General features: G+C 45.0%; 1 long non-coding RNA gene across 1 annotated transcript in view; it reads left to right on the top strand.

The window, feature by feature from the left end:
* The window catches only part of LOC129145249 (uncharacterized), an 89,037-nt gene extending 85,550 nt beyond the window's left edge, over positions 1-3,487 (top strand). The window contains exon 4 of the long non-coding RNA XR_008550489.1: positions 3,346-3,487. This is a non-coding gene — a long non-coding RNA (uncharacterized LOC129145249). The remainder of the gene's footprint in view (positions 1-3,345) is intronic.
* The last annotated feature ends 8,865 nt before the right edge of the window (positions 3,488-12,352 follow it).

The following is a 12,352-nucleotide window of genomic DNA, read 5'->3' on the forward strand; positions in this document are numbered from 1 at the left end:
TCCATAGTCATGTGAACCAATTCTTTCTAATAAACCTCTGTATAGCCTATTGGTTCTGTTTCTCTGGAAATCCTACAATATGGGGGCTAAGTGTATATGTTGCCCCATCATAGCAGACAAAGGAAATTGTTAAGTTGGTAGAAGTCCAACATTCAAGGGCCAGGCTGCTTGCCACAGGACACTTACTGAACCTTTTAAAGTACATTAATAAAAGTCCAACTTGTTCTTCTATTTCAAATAGAGCAATTATGTCCATATTCCATTGACTTGATTATAACCTTTGTTATATCCTTCTTTGTATCAGAAGACTTGGAAGGTAAATGTGGCCTCCTAAAGGAATTTAATGTTGTGGGAAGAACTTCCACAACAGGAATATAGGAATCAGAGACCCTAGAACAGTTTTTATTAACATTTTGTGAAAGAGTGAACAATTATAAGCTTGGAATCTTTCATTAGAGGAATGCAAATTAAAAACATGGTGAAGATCAATGACTAGTGATGAGATTGAATCAGTAATCAAAAACCTCCCAACAAACAAAAGTCAGTGATCAGATGGCTTCACTGGTAAATTCTACAAAACATTCAAAGGCAGATTAATGCCAATCCTTCACAAACTCTTCCAAAAAATAAAAGAGGAGGGAGTACTTCCAAACTCATTTTCTGAAACTAACAATACCCAGATACCAAAACCAGACATGGATATGAAAAGATATTTATAGGCCAATATCTTTGATGAGCATGCATGCAAAAATCTTCATCTAAATACTAGCAAACCAAACTTAATAGTACATTAAAAGAATAATATACCATGATCAAGTGGGGTTTATTCCAGGGATGCAAGAATTATTCAACATCTGCAAGTCCATGTGATACACCTCATTAACAATAGATGCAGAAAAAGTATTTGGTAAGATTCAGCATCAAGTTATGATAAAAACTCTCAACAAAGTGGATATAGAGGAAATGTACCTCAGTAGAAAAAGGCCATCTGTAACAAGTCCACAGCTAAAATTATACTCAACAGGTGAAAAGCCGATCTTTCCTCTAAGTTTAGGAGCAAGACAAGAATGCCCACTTTTATTCAACATAGTATTAGAATTACTAGCCAGAGGAATTAGGAAAGAAAAGGTATCCAAATTGAAAAGGAAGAAGTAACACTGTCTCTGAATGTGACTTATTATTATATTTAGAAAACCCTGAAGACTCCATTAAAAAAATTGTTAGAGCTAATAAATAAATTGAATAAAATTACAAGATGCAAAATCAATATACAAAAATTGGTTGCATTCCTATATTAAGGACAAACTATAAGAAAGAAATTAAGAAAACAATCCATTTACAATTACGTCAAAAGGAATAAAATGCCCAAGAATAAATTTAAACAAAGAGATAGAGACCTATACACTGAAAACTGTAAGACATGAATGAAAGAAATGGAAAAAATACAAATAAATGGAAAGATATTTTGTCCTCACAAATTGGAATAATTAATATTGCTAAAATGTCCATACTATTCAGAGCAATCTAGAGATTCAATGCAATCCCTATCAAAATTCCACTGGTATTTTTCACACAAGCAAACAAACAAAATCCTAAAATCATGCTCCCTGATTTCAAACTATGTTTCAAAGCTGTAGCAATCAAAAACAGTTTGGTCTTGGCATGAAAATGTATACATAGATCAATTAAAGAAAAGCCCAGAGCCCAGAAATAATCCATATTTATATGGTCAATTAATTTATGACAAAGGAACCAAGAATATACAATGGGAAAAGGACTGTCTCTTCAACAAACGATACTGGGAAAACTTAAGAGTCACATGTAAAAGGATGAAGCTAGACTCTATCTTACATCATACTCAAAAATTAACTTAAAGTGGATTGAAGACTTGACTGTAAGACTGAAACCATAAAACTTCTAGAAGAAAACATAGCTGGTAATTTCCTTAATATCAGTTTTGTCAGTGATTTTTTTAAAATATCTGATATATAAAGCAAAGACAACGAGAACAAAAATAAGAGGCCCTACACAAACTAAAAAGTTACTGCACAGCAGACACCAACAAAATAAAAAGGCAACCTACGGACTGGGAGAAAATATTTACAAATCATATATCTGACAAGGGGTTACTATTCAAAACACATCACTATATAAAGACCTCAACAACTCAATAACAAACAATAATAATACTCCAAACAATCTCTGAAGATGAGCAAAAGATCTGAATAGATATTTTTCAAAGAATGCATAAGATGGCCAACAGGTACATGGGAGGATGCTCCATATAACAAATCATAGGGAAATGAAAATGAAAATCATGATGAGATATCTACCTGTCAGAATGACTAGTCTATACATAAAGATAGGAACCAACAAGCCTTGGTGAGGATGTGGCAAAATGGGAACATTTGTGCACTGCTAGTGGGAATGTAAATTGGAGAAGCCACTATGGAGAAGAATGTGGAGAGTCCTCCAAAAATTAAAAACAGAACTACTTTAAGATGCACAATTCTACTTCTGACTATTCATCTGAAGAAAGCAAAAACACTATCTTGACAAGATATATGTACCCCCTTGTTTATCAAAGCATTGTTTGGTTAAAACTGCTGTGGCTATCACTTTCTTATTGAGGTGTTATTAACAATGTAACATAATGTTACAGGCAAGATATGGAAATGACATAAGTGACCCCTGTTGGATGAATGTGAATACACACACACACACACACACACACACTTATGTGTGTGTATAAAATCTTGCAATTTGCCAAAAGAATGAATGCCCTTTGGAGCATTAAGTGAAATAATAAAGATAGAGAAAGACAAACACCTTATGATCTCACTGATAGTACATTAATAAAAGTCAAACATGCTCTTCCATCTCAATGTGGAATCCAAAAACAAAAAGAAAGAAAAATCCAAGCAAACTTATACTGATAGAGATTGATGGTGACCAGAAGTGGGGGTGGGGATGGAGGAAGTAGGTGAAGGGGGTCAAGAGGTACATTTTATCCAGTGACACAATAAATAAGTCCTCAGGGTGTAATGTATAGCATGGTGATGATAGTTCACAGTACTGTTTTGCATAGTTGAAAAAAAGTTCCTAAGAAAGTAAATCTTAAAAGTTCTTATCACAAGAAAAATACGTATAACTAGGTATGATGACTGATACTCATTAGACTTATTGTGATCGTTTCCCAATACATAAAAATGTGGAGTCATTAAGTGATATACCTAAAACTAACATAATGTTACGTTGTCAATAATACCTCAATAAGAAAGTGATAGCCACAGCAGTTTTAATCAAAGAGATGATAACAGGGAGGCTTCTTTCTCTATCCCACAGAATGTGTAACCTGAAAAGGACTGCCAATGTCGAGTCTTATGAAGATGTGGACAACCTGAATTCTTAGACATTTCTGATGGAAGTACAAATTTCTTCAATCACTTTGGAAAATGATCGGGCAATATCTACTTAAAACCTGAAGGTAGGCCTCCCCTATGAGCTAACAATAATCCTGTTAGATATTTATCTGAAAGCAGGAAAAACATGTGCACAGAAACAGCTGCCCAAGAATGTTCAATGAAGCAATGGAAGGTGACACAGCAATAAGAGCACAGACACTGCACTGAGTGGAAGAAGCCAGTAACTAGAGAGATAGAAACTATTTGATCCCACTTTTATGCAGTTAGTGTGAAACTAATTTATGGCAACAGAAATCAGATAGTAGTTAGCTGGGGGAGGGGAGTTAGTATTCGGAAGAGACATGAGGGAACTTTTGGGGAAAGTTGGAGGTGTTCTGTATCTTTATCTGGTTGGTATACATCTGCAGCAATTCACACAATCCTACTCAATATTTGTTGCTTAAATGTATAAAAAATATGCTTCGTTTTTTTTAAAACACAAAAGGGGCTCAGAAGTCAGGCAGAAAAAATGATGAAAGTCCATCAGGTCTGAACAGGGTGGTATTCCAGACGGTCTTCCTGAGGCCCCAGGTCAGACCTGGTCAAAGTGTGGTTGATGACTGCAGCCAGTCCGCACACTGATATTCCCCCAGCAGGATATAGGACAGGCCTCAAGAGTTAAGTTCAGAGAAGCAATTCAAGCTCCTCGAAAGAGTACTCGTAGCTATTGAATTTACTATGATAAAACGAGGGTTTGTATGTTGCACATATATTTTTTTCATCTCATTCTTCTAATTTATTTTCATTGTATTTTATAAAAATAAGGGACTGCGATGAATCAGAAATTTTACAAAAAGAAACTGGTCTTTCATCATGGGCAGATTGAGGAGCATTTTTTTAAATGCCCAACGGGTGTGTCCTAAAGGAACATATGGAAAAGCTTGGGTTAGGTCTCTCGTAAGTCAGGGGCTGCTGCTGCCTGCACTTGGCAATTTTTAGAGACATTGAGCAAAACAGCCTAATTGTAGTTTCCATAGTTACCAGCCACCACCGAGGAGGAAAGGAACAGATCTTAAAGGGAAAAGCCAAGCACGGGCAGAAGGCAAAAGGCAGAGGAGTGGGGAGGGTGCTGGGTGTCAGAGGGGCGTGGACTGGAGAGGGGGCCACTACTCTACATGGCTGGGCCCATTAGTTGTTATTCTAACCCTGGATGCAGGTGCCCTGAGGATCCAGTGATGACAGATCACTGTTGTTGCTTCCATGAAGGACACTGGCCCAGCCTGATAAGTGTCCTTCTACACACCTGGCAGGAGGGACTGCTCTTAAGTGTCCCACTGCCTGGCCCTGTTCCAGGGCCACTTCAGGAGAGCCACGCTTTTTCTCCACCATGCAACCCACTGCATCTGGACCTCCACCCAAACCGAAGTTAGCAATAAGGGAAGGAAGGCAGAAGGTTTGGTACCAGCCCCACCATCCTCATCTTGGGGTCTGGACTTGAACAAATCTCTGTTTCATGGTCAAACTCTGGGTCACCGCTGCAGACCATCCTCCTCACACATTCATTTACTCATTTGCGCATTCATTTTCCACTCAACCAACACTGCCAGACACTTGCTGAGGGCTAGGCCCTGTCCCAGGTGCTGCTGATACAGGAGAGACCAACAAAAAGAGCCCCTGTCTTCAGGGAGCTTAGAGTCCAGTGTGAGGACAGACAATGGAGTGTGACATGAACTGTAGTGTCAGGCAGTGCTCCCTTGGCCTCAGGGTGGTGTGTGGCGCCAGGTGGGGTTGTGGCAATGTTGCAAACACATGCACACAGTCTTTAGTATTTAAAGGGGTGTGAAGGGCAAATTCACAGTCATATTAAGAAGACAGGGCTTGGCAATGTGACTCAGGATCTTTGTGGATGCCATGAAAGCTAGAGCTCAAAAATGCCCGTTAACTGAAGTCAAGGTGTGAGTCCTCTTGGCCCACATAAACATGTCCTCAATCCAGAGGGAACTTTTTTAAAAAAAATGATTTATTGATTTATGCATACAAGAACTGGGGTATAGGCCAGAGGTGCAGGGAGTGAAAGGATCCACCAGAGACAGAGTGGGGAATAGAACAGGCAGACTGACTGAAATACACAGCTGAGGGGAGCAGCAGGCGAGAGAGGAGAGGTCTGCTTCGCCATGTGGGTCACCTCCCTGGCCTGGGATCAAACTCATACTGCAGTGGCTGCAGATAGCTTCATCGTGCTGCGTCTTAACCCCTTGCACCACCAGGGAGGTCCCCTGAGGGAATCTTTATCCCACTTGGTTTCAAGTATGGGTTTCCACAGGCCATCTGAGGCAGAGGTCACCTTCCTTTCACAAACTCACAGGTGTGTGGCAGGTAATTCCACCCCCGCCCACGTGGGCCTCCAGCCACTTGAGGGCGCTGCTGCTGCTCCTTTGCTGTGAAGAAGAAAGTTAGAAGCCAAGAGAAGGCCCAATGTGGCTTTAGGAAAATATTTAGATTATATGAAATAAGAAGCAGTCCCGCCTCAGAATTATAGGCTTGTAAATCACTCTGGGGAGAGAAAGGGCCAGAGGGGCGGGAGGCTTGGGACGTGAGTTTATGATCTCTCCAGAAGCCCTTGATGGAATTACAGCCTCATAACTCACTGGGGCCTGTTCTTTCCTCCAGCCTGGCTTCAACTCTTACTCAGGGCCCCCCTGGGAAGGCCAGTCAGGGTGCCAGCAAAGACAGACTGGGTTGGCAGAGACCTTAAGCTGCCCTCTTTAGGCTCTCTGGGAAGTGCGAGGGAGGTAGTGGCTGCGATTGTTCATGTGTTGGGCGCTGGCAGCTGGGTCTCCCTCCATTTCAGAGATTAAGTGGGACTGGGTCCAAGTAAGGAACAGAGACCGAAGAGGCAGCCGAGTTACAGGACCCAAATACCAAATGGAAGGGGTTTCCATGGGTTCCGTGGTGGGGGAAGGGGCGTCACATTTTGTAAGGGGCTGACGAACCACAGAGCAAGGAAACAGGGCGTCTGTTTGGATAAGGTGGGGTAGTATGAGGACAACATCCTGGGTCTTGCTCCTGACTGGGCTACATCTCCAGTTGATCCTTTTGCAAAATAGCAACCACCTGCTGCAGACCGAGAGCAGATCATTTGCTGAGGTAGCTGACACTGGTCGTCCCCCAGCTGGGAAGATGTGCCTGCCAGTGTGCTTACCCCTTCAGCTCTAGCTGAGGCCTCTGTCATGCCCAGGATGATAAAAAGGTCATGGGAAATCGATTTCCAGTGGTGAGTTAGTGACACAGCTCAAAATTGCTATCTTCCTTAAGGTGTGCTAGTTACTATGTGTCAGACTTTGTGCACATGATCACACTGTGTTCTCACAACTCTCTCACCAATTATTTCCATTTCACAGACGAGGGGTATGAGGTGTGGTCATGTAAATCCATATCTGAGGGGACACACACATAACGAAGTATGGGATTGGAGATTTGAACGCAGATCCCTCTGGAACTAGTGTGTATCTCACAGGAAGTCTGCCCAGGGTCTCATTCCCGTGAATGGCAGCCCCTAAACCTTTCCATGAACTAGAAATCTTTCCAGCAGAATCTTTCACATTCAAATTCAATCCTCTCCTTGCTGTAGTTCACAAATGCAACCCAATGGCTAGACTTGCTGTTTTCTCTGCGATATCCTTTGCATTTCAAATGCTACCGTGATTGATAATCAATCAACCCATCAATGTGTGTGCATGTGAGAGAGCGAGAGACAGAGGCTGGCTCTGTTTAATGTGTGTTTTAATGCAGCACAGTCATTAAGAGCATAGACTTTGAAAGCAGAGAAACCTAGACTCCCATCTCTGTCTGTCACCTCTATCACTTACCACTGTGGATGTGGAGTTGAAATCGCTTTAAGCCTCAGTGTACTCATCTATAAAATGGGTACAATGATGAAAGATGACAGACGCTGCATAGGGCTGGACCCTGAGAACTGGGTGAGATGATACATGTCAGTGACATTAATGTATCAATTCACTTTATGGCATCATCTCTCTGAGGAGCCCTCTGTGTCTTGGGAGGTGAAGTCCCCTGGCACAGGGTTACAGTCCTACCCAACATTGGTTGTCTCATTTTGATTCCTCCAAATAGCTTATCAGCACTACATTTTCTGAAAGGAGCTAATTTCTTTTTAATTGATAGGATACGGAAGACTAAGGTCATTTAGAAAACCTAGTCTCCGGGATCGTTTGGTTTCATTACATGCTCCCCATCAGGTACCTGATCTTGTGGTCCAGAGCTCTTGAGAAAACAATGGGCATTTATCTTATTACTATGTACCTGGCGTTGAGTTCAGAATAAAAGAAATGTAAGACCTGGTCTATTACTGAGCTGAGGAGGCAGGGCATAAAAATGGTAAAATTATTAGGGAATAAAGTTATCATGTTCATATCAGCATTGATTCTGTTAAAATAAAGTGCTGAGTGGTGCATTGCAGGCAATTAGAGGCTACCGCCATCCAGAATAAGGTGCTAATTGCAGGCGCAGAGGAGAGAAGCAGAGGTACCTGGAAGGTTAAGCTGCCACAAGTCCTTCTGGGAAGTCATCTGAGCATCTGACGAGTCAGAGGCGGGGTGCCTCACCCACATCCACGTCCTGTGTGGCTATGATGTTCTTTCCTTATCCCACATAGGTCACAACTTGCCAGGTGGAATAGAGACTTGGTTTCATTGTAAATGAAGGCAAGGAGAAGAAATGCACGGACTGTATGTAGCCAGTGATGGAAGTAATGGAAAAATGAAGAGGTAGCGGAAAATTGAGGGCTCTTACCAAGAAAATGTCTTGAAATGGCTTTAATCTTGCTCTTACAGCATTTTAAAGGGTCTAAAGGATTACAGATTGTGTTGTAGACCTCCCATGCGCCCCACTTTATACCTTCTTGACCCATCTTTTAATTCCAGCTATTGCCATAGCAACCAGGTAGCCAGCCCAAAGCCTGGGCATCTGCTTTAAGGACAGATGCTGCCTCTGCCTTGCCCAGGGATCCTCTGCTCCTACCCCTGTGGGCCCCTGGGTGGGACCTAGACGTTCTATACACCTGCAAATCTAGATGTCCTGGGAATACAGCCTGCTGGGTAGCCCTTGAGTACTGGGGATCAGCAGCTGATGGACCCCTTCTGAAGTCTATTCTCTCATGTCCAGAGTGAGGACTAGCTCCGTGAGACACCCTTCAACTGGCTTGTCCTCACTCCCCTGCCCACCTTCTTGTTCCTTGAGACCACTGCCCCAAAAAAATAAGCTGCCTGCCTAGTAGCTCTTGTTTCAGGCTCTGCTTTTGAGGAAAACTCAGGCTCTGTCTCTTTTAGTTCCCACTTTTATACTTGGTTGCAAAGCTATGGCCCATATTGTATTTCAGCACTTGAGCCGTGGAGAAATTCTTACGCCAACTTTATTTTATCCTTTCATTGAACACACTTTAAGAGCCAACGCTAGCTGGGTGCTGGCCCAGACTAGAGAGAGAAACTGGGTGGCAGTGGGGAGGGTTTTGAGAAGGTTCCTTGAGGACCTGCCACTCCACACTAAAAGCTGCCGTCTGCTTTCAGTGGTCTGTAATCCTAACCTCACCTGATAATCTCAGTGACTCTATAAGGAAGGCCTCATTATTCTCGTCTTTACAAATAAGAAACCTGAGACTGTCGGGAACTTGCCCCAGGGAACAGGGCTGGGCAGCAGTGGGCATACCTTCACCCCTGGTGCATGCAGAGAATGTTAAGGCTGCCAGGGAGGGATTTGGAGATTGGTCCTGGGGATAGAGGCCGCCGCTGTTAGCCCAGGTGAGGGGCTCACCATTCTGGCTTCCTGGAGCTTCGCCTGCACTGCCCACAGGGACTCATAAAGCGGGAGGCAAGCCACAGTGGAGGAAGGGACGAGAAGGATGCTGTGGGGTTCAGGTCAGTACACGAAGCCAAACCCAGGGAGGCCACCAAGCTTCTTCATTAAGAAAACAGAATGAGGGCCTCCCCAGTGGCGCAGCGGTTGAGCGCTGGGCTGTGAAGCTGCCCGCAGCCTCTGCAGCACTGGTTTGATCCCTGGCTGCTCCCCGGCCACCGGAGGAGGGTCCCACATGGCGCGCAGACCCCTCCTGCCTCCCGCTGCTCCCCTCAGCAGTGTACTTCGGTCCTTCTGCCTGCTCTGCTCCCCGCTCTGGCGGGGATTCTGGTGAATCCTCTCACCCTCCTGTGCTTCTGACTGTACCCAGTGCTTGTATAAATGAATAAATGAATCTTAAAAAAAAAGAAAGAAAAAAAAGAAAACAGAATGAGCTTTGGTGACTGGGGCCCAGAGCACAGCCTGGGGACCCGCCAGTCTCCATTGTGTGGCTGCTCTACTTCCTGATGCCCCCAGGACTGCACTGGTCCCTCCAGGGTTAGCCAGGCTTGACTGGAGGATGTTTGGGAATTTGGAAGGCAGGGAAGCAGCAGTCCAGGTCTGTGCTTCAAAGGGGAACAGGGACAAGAAGGCCCTCCTTATGTTGGGGCGTGACCTACCCCCCTCCCCACCACCTGTGTCTTAGAAGGGTCATCAGGACTTTATTAGAAGCAGGTGGCAATAGAAAAGCATCTGCGAATGGGCCTTTCTGGACATCACAGGCGATGTCATCATGGCTGCTAACGACCCCGTCATAAGAGCCAGGACCTTGGTCTGTGTCCCTAGCAAAGATGAGTCTGCTTTTTTGATGTCTGATCCTTGATCAAAATCCAAGTACACAGAACCCTGTAGATCATGTTTTAAAATAGTGTTGGTTGGATTCATCCCTAGATGGAAAGACAGCTTCCCCTGAGGGCTGTGTGTGATGCTGGGATGTGACTTCCACGGGGCTGGCGCACCCCCCCGCCCGCCAACAGGCAGGCTGGACAATCACGAGGCAGGAAACCTCCAGCACAGACATGTCAGGAGGCGCTCGCCTCCCCACCTCTCCCCTCCTCCACTCAGCTCCGCTTCCTTCTCCCCCTTTTCTTTACATGTGCTGCTTCTTTCCCAAATCTTCCTCTTCCCTAATCAGCCCCAAAATGCAGCTCCGGAAGATTAGGAACTTCCACAAAATGATTCCCATTGAGTGTAAATAGCCAATAATGACTTCTAATAAGAAGACTTAGGTCAAAAGAATAGTTCTCTGTAGGTGAAGCTAAGACTTCGTTCATCACCTCTTGGGTAAGGAGCGCCCTACTGGTCACATGGAACCTTGTGTGGGCTGTAGCAGTCAAGACAGTCCAGGGACTGCTGCGGCCACCAGCAGCCCTCACCCATCAGTGATGCAAAACGCAAAGATTGATTTGTCTGCTCATAAGACATAACCTCAGGGTCATTTGTGGCTCCGCTCTGTGTCATCATTGTCCTCTTTCTGTGGTCCCAGATGACAGAGAGCTGCTGCTGGAGCACTGCTGCTGGAGCTCTGCTGCTGGAGCACTGCTGCTGGAGCTCTGCTGCTGAGCTCTGCTGCTGGAGCATTGCTGTTGGAGCACTGCTGCTGGTGCTCTGCTGCTGGGCTCTGCTCTGCTGCTGGAGCTCTGCTGCTGCAGCACTGCTGCTGGTGCTCTGCTGCTGGAGCTCTGCTGCCAGAGTACTGCTGGTAGAGCTCTGCTGCTGGAGCTCTACTGCTGCAGCACTGCTGGTGGAGCTCTGCTGCAGGAGCACTGCCGCTGGAGCAGTGATGGTGGAGCGCTAATGGTGGAGAACTGCTGGCAACATATTCCTAGCATTCATATTTCATGGCCTCAGTGCAAGTGATTTGGCCAGCCTCCGTTACTGGGGTGGGAAGCAGGGATGAAGCGACTTGTCAACCACACACTGTAGACCAGCTACACACACACCTGCCTTCGGGATTAGCAGTTACTCATAGCAGACCTGCAGACTCAGTGTCAGTGTTCAGGTGGGGGTTTGGCTAAAACAAAAGCAGGTTTGAGGAAGGTGGCTGGTGCAGAAGGGACCTACTTCCATTTCCTCTGCCCCTGCATGAGCAGCTCTGCTGACCCCCTGGAAGGTTTAACTACAGGTCCTGGTCTCTACCTGGGAGAGACGGCCAGTCCCGGCAACTCAGGAAGGTTAGGAAGTTTCCATTTCCTCAACATTAACTATTCCTGGGAGGGAGGGTGTGGCCTGATGTGGACATGAACGGAGGGCATGCTGGTCACAGTGGGGAAGATAACCCAGGGAACAAGTCGGCAGCTGCTGGCTTTGTCCTACTTCTGTCCCTTTGTCCCACCCCCTTCATGATTGAGGAGCACTTGTTCCATGCTGGATGCTTGTTAAGCTTGGGAAACATGATGGTCTCTGCCTTCAGTGGTCTCATAGTCAAGCTATCAAAACGTATACATATTTCATAAGGTGACTTCCCTTTCTGCAATAAATAAATAGGGCATCTCCTATGGAGATGTGCCCCCAACTTCTCCCCTCCCCCATTCAGCACTAATCCCCAAGGTGACGAAATATGGTTATAGGGCCTTTAGGAAATAATTAAGGTTAAATGAGGTTGTAAGAGTAGGACCCTAATCTAATAGGATTAGTATCTAATAAGAAGAGACAGCAGAGATTTCGCTCTCTCTCTACTCATGCATCGTGGAAGGACCAGGCCACAGAAGGTCCTGCATGCCAACCAGAAGGGAGACCTCACAGAAGCCAGTACCTGTGCCTGGATCTGGGACTTGCTCCCTTCAGAGAAATGCCTCCATCATGGCAACCCAAACGGATGAGCACAGCATCCATTTCACAAGTGCTATTGAGGCCCAACCCACGTTTTTGTTTGCAAAATATCAACTTTGTGACTAATCATAATATGCAGGCACGTAGAGCCCTTTGCAGTGCGCTGGGCCCCCTCACTTGAATTCCCTCAATTGGCGCGCCCCACAATCTCCTGGGCTTCACAGAACATTAGAACTGTCTTGGTTGATGAAAAAGGAAACACAATC

Source organism: Talpa occidentalis, unplaced genomic scaffold, assembly GCF_014898055.3.
Source record: "Talpa occidentalis isolate TD23 unplaced genomic scaffold, MPIMG_talOcc4v2.1, whole genome shotgun sequence".
Taxonomy (NCBI): domain Eukaryota; kingdom Metazoa; phylum Chordata; class Mammalia; order Eulipotyphla; family Talpidae; genus Talpa; species Talpa occidentalis.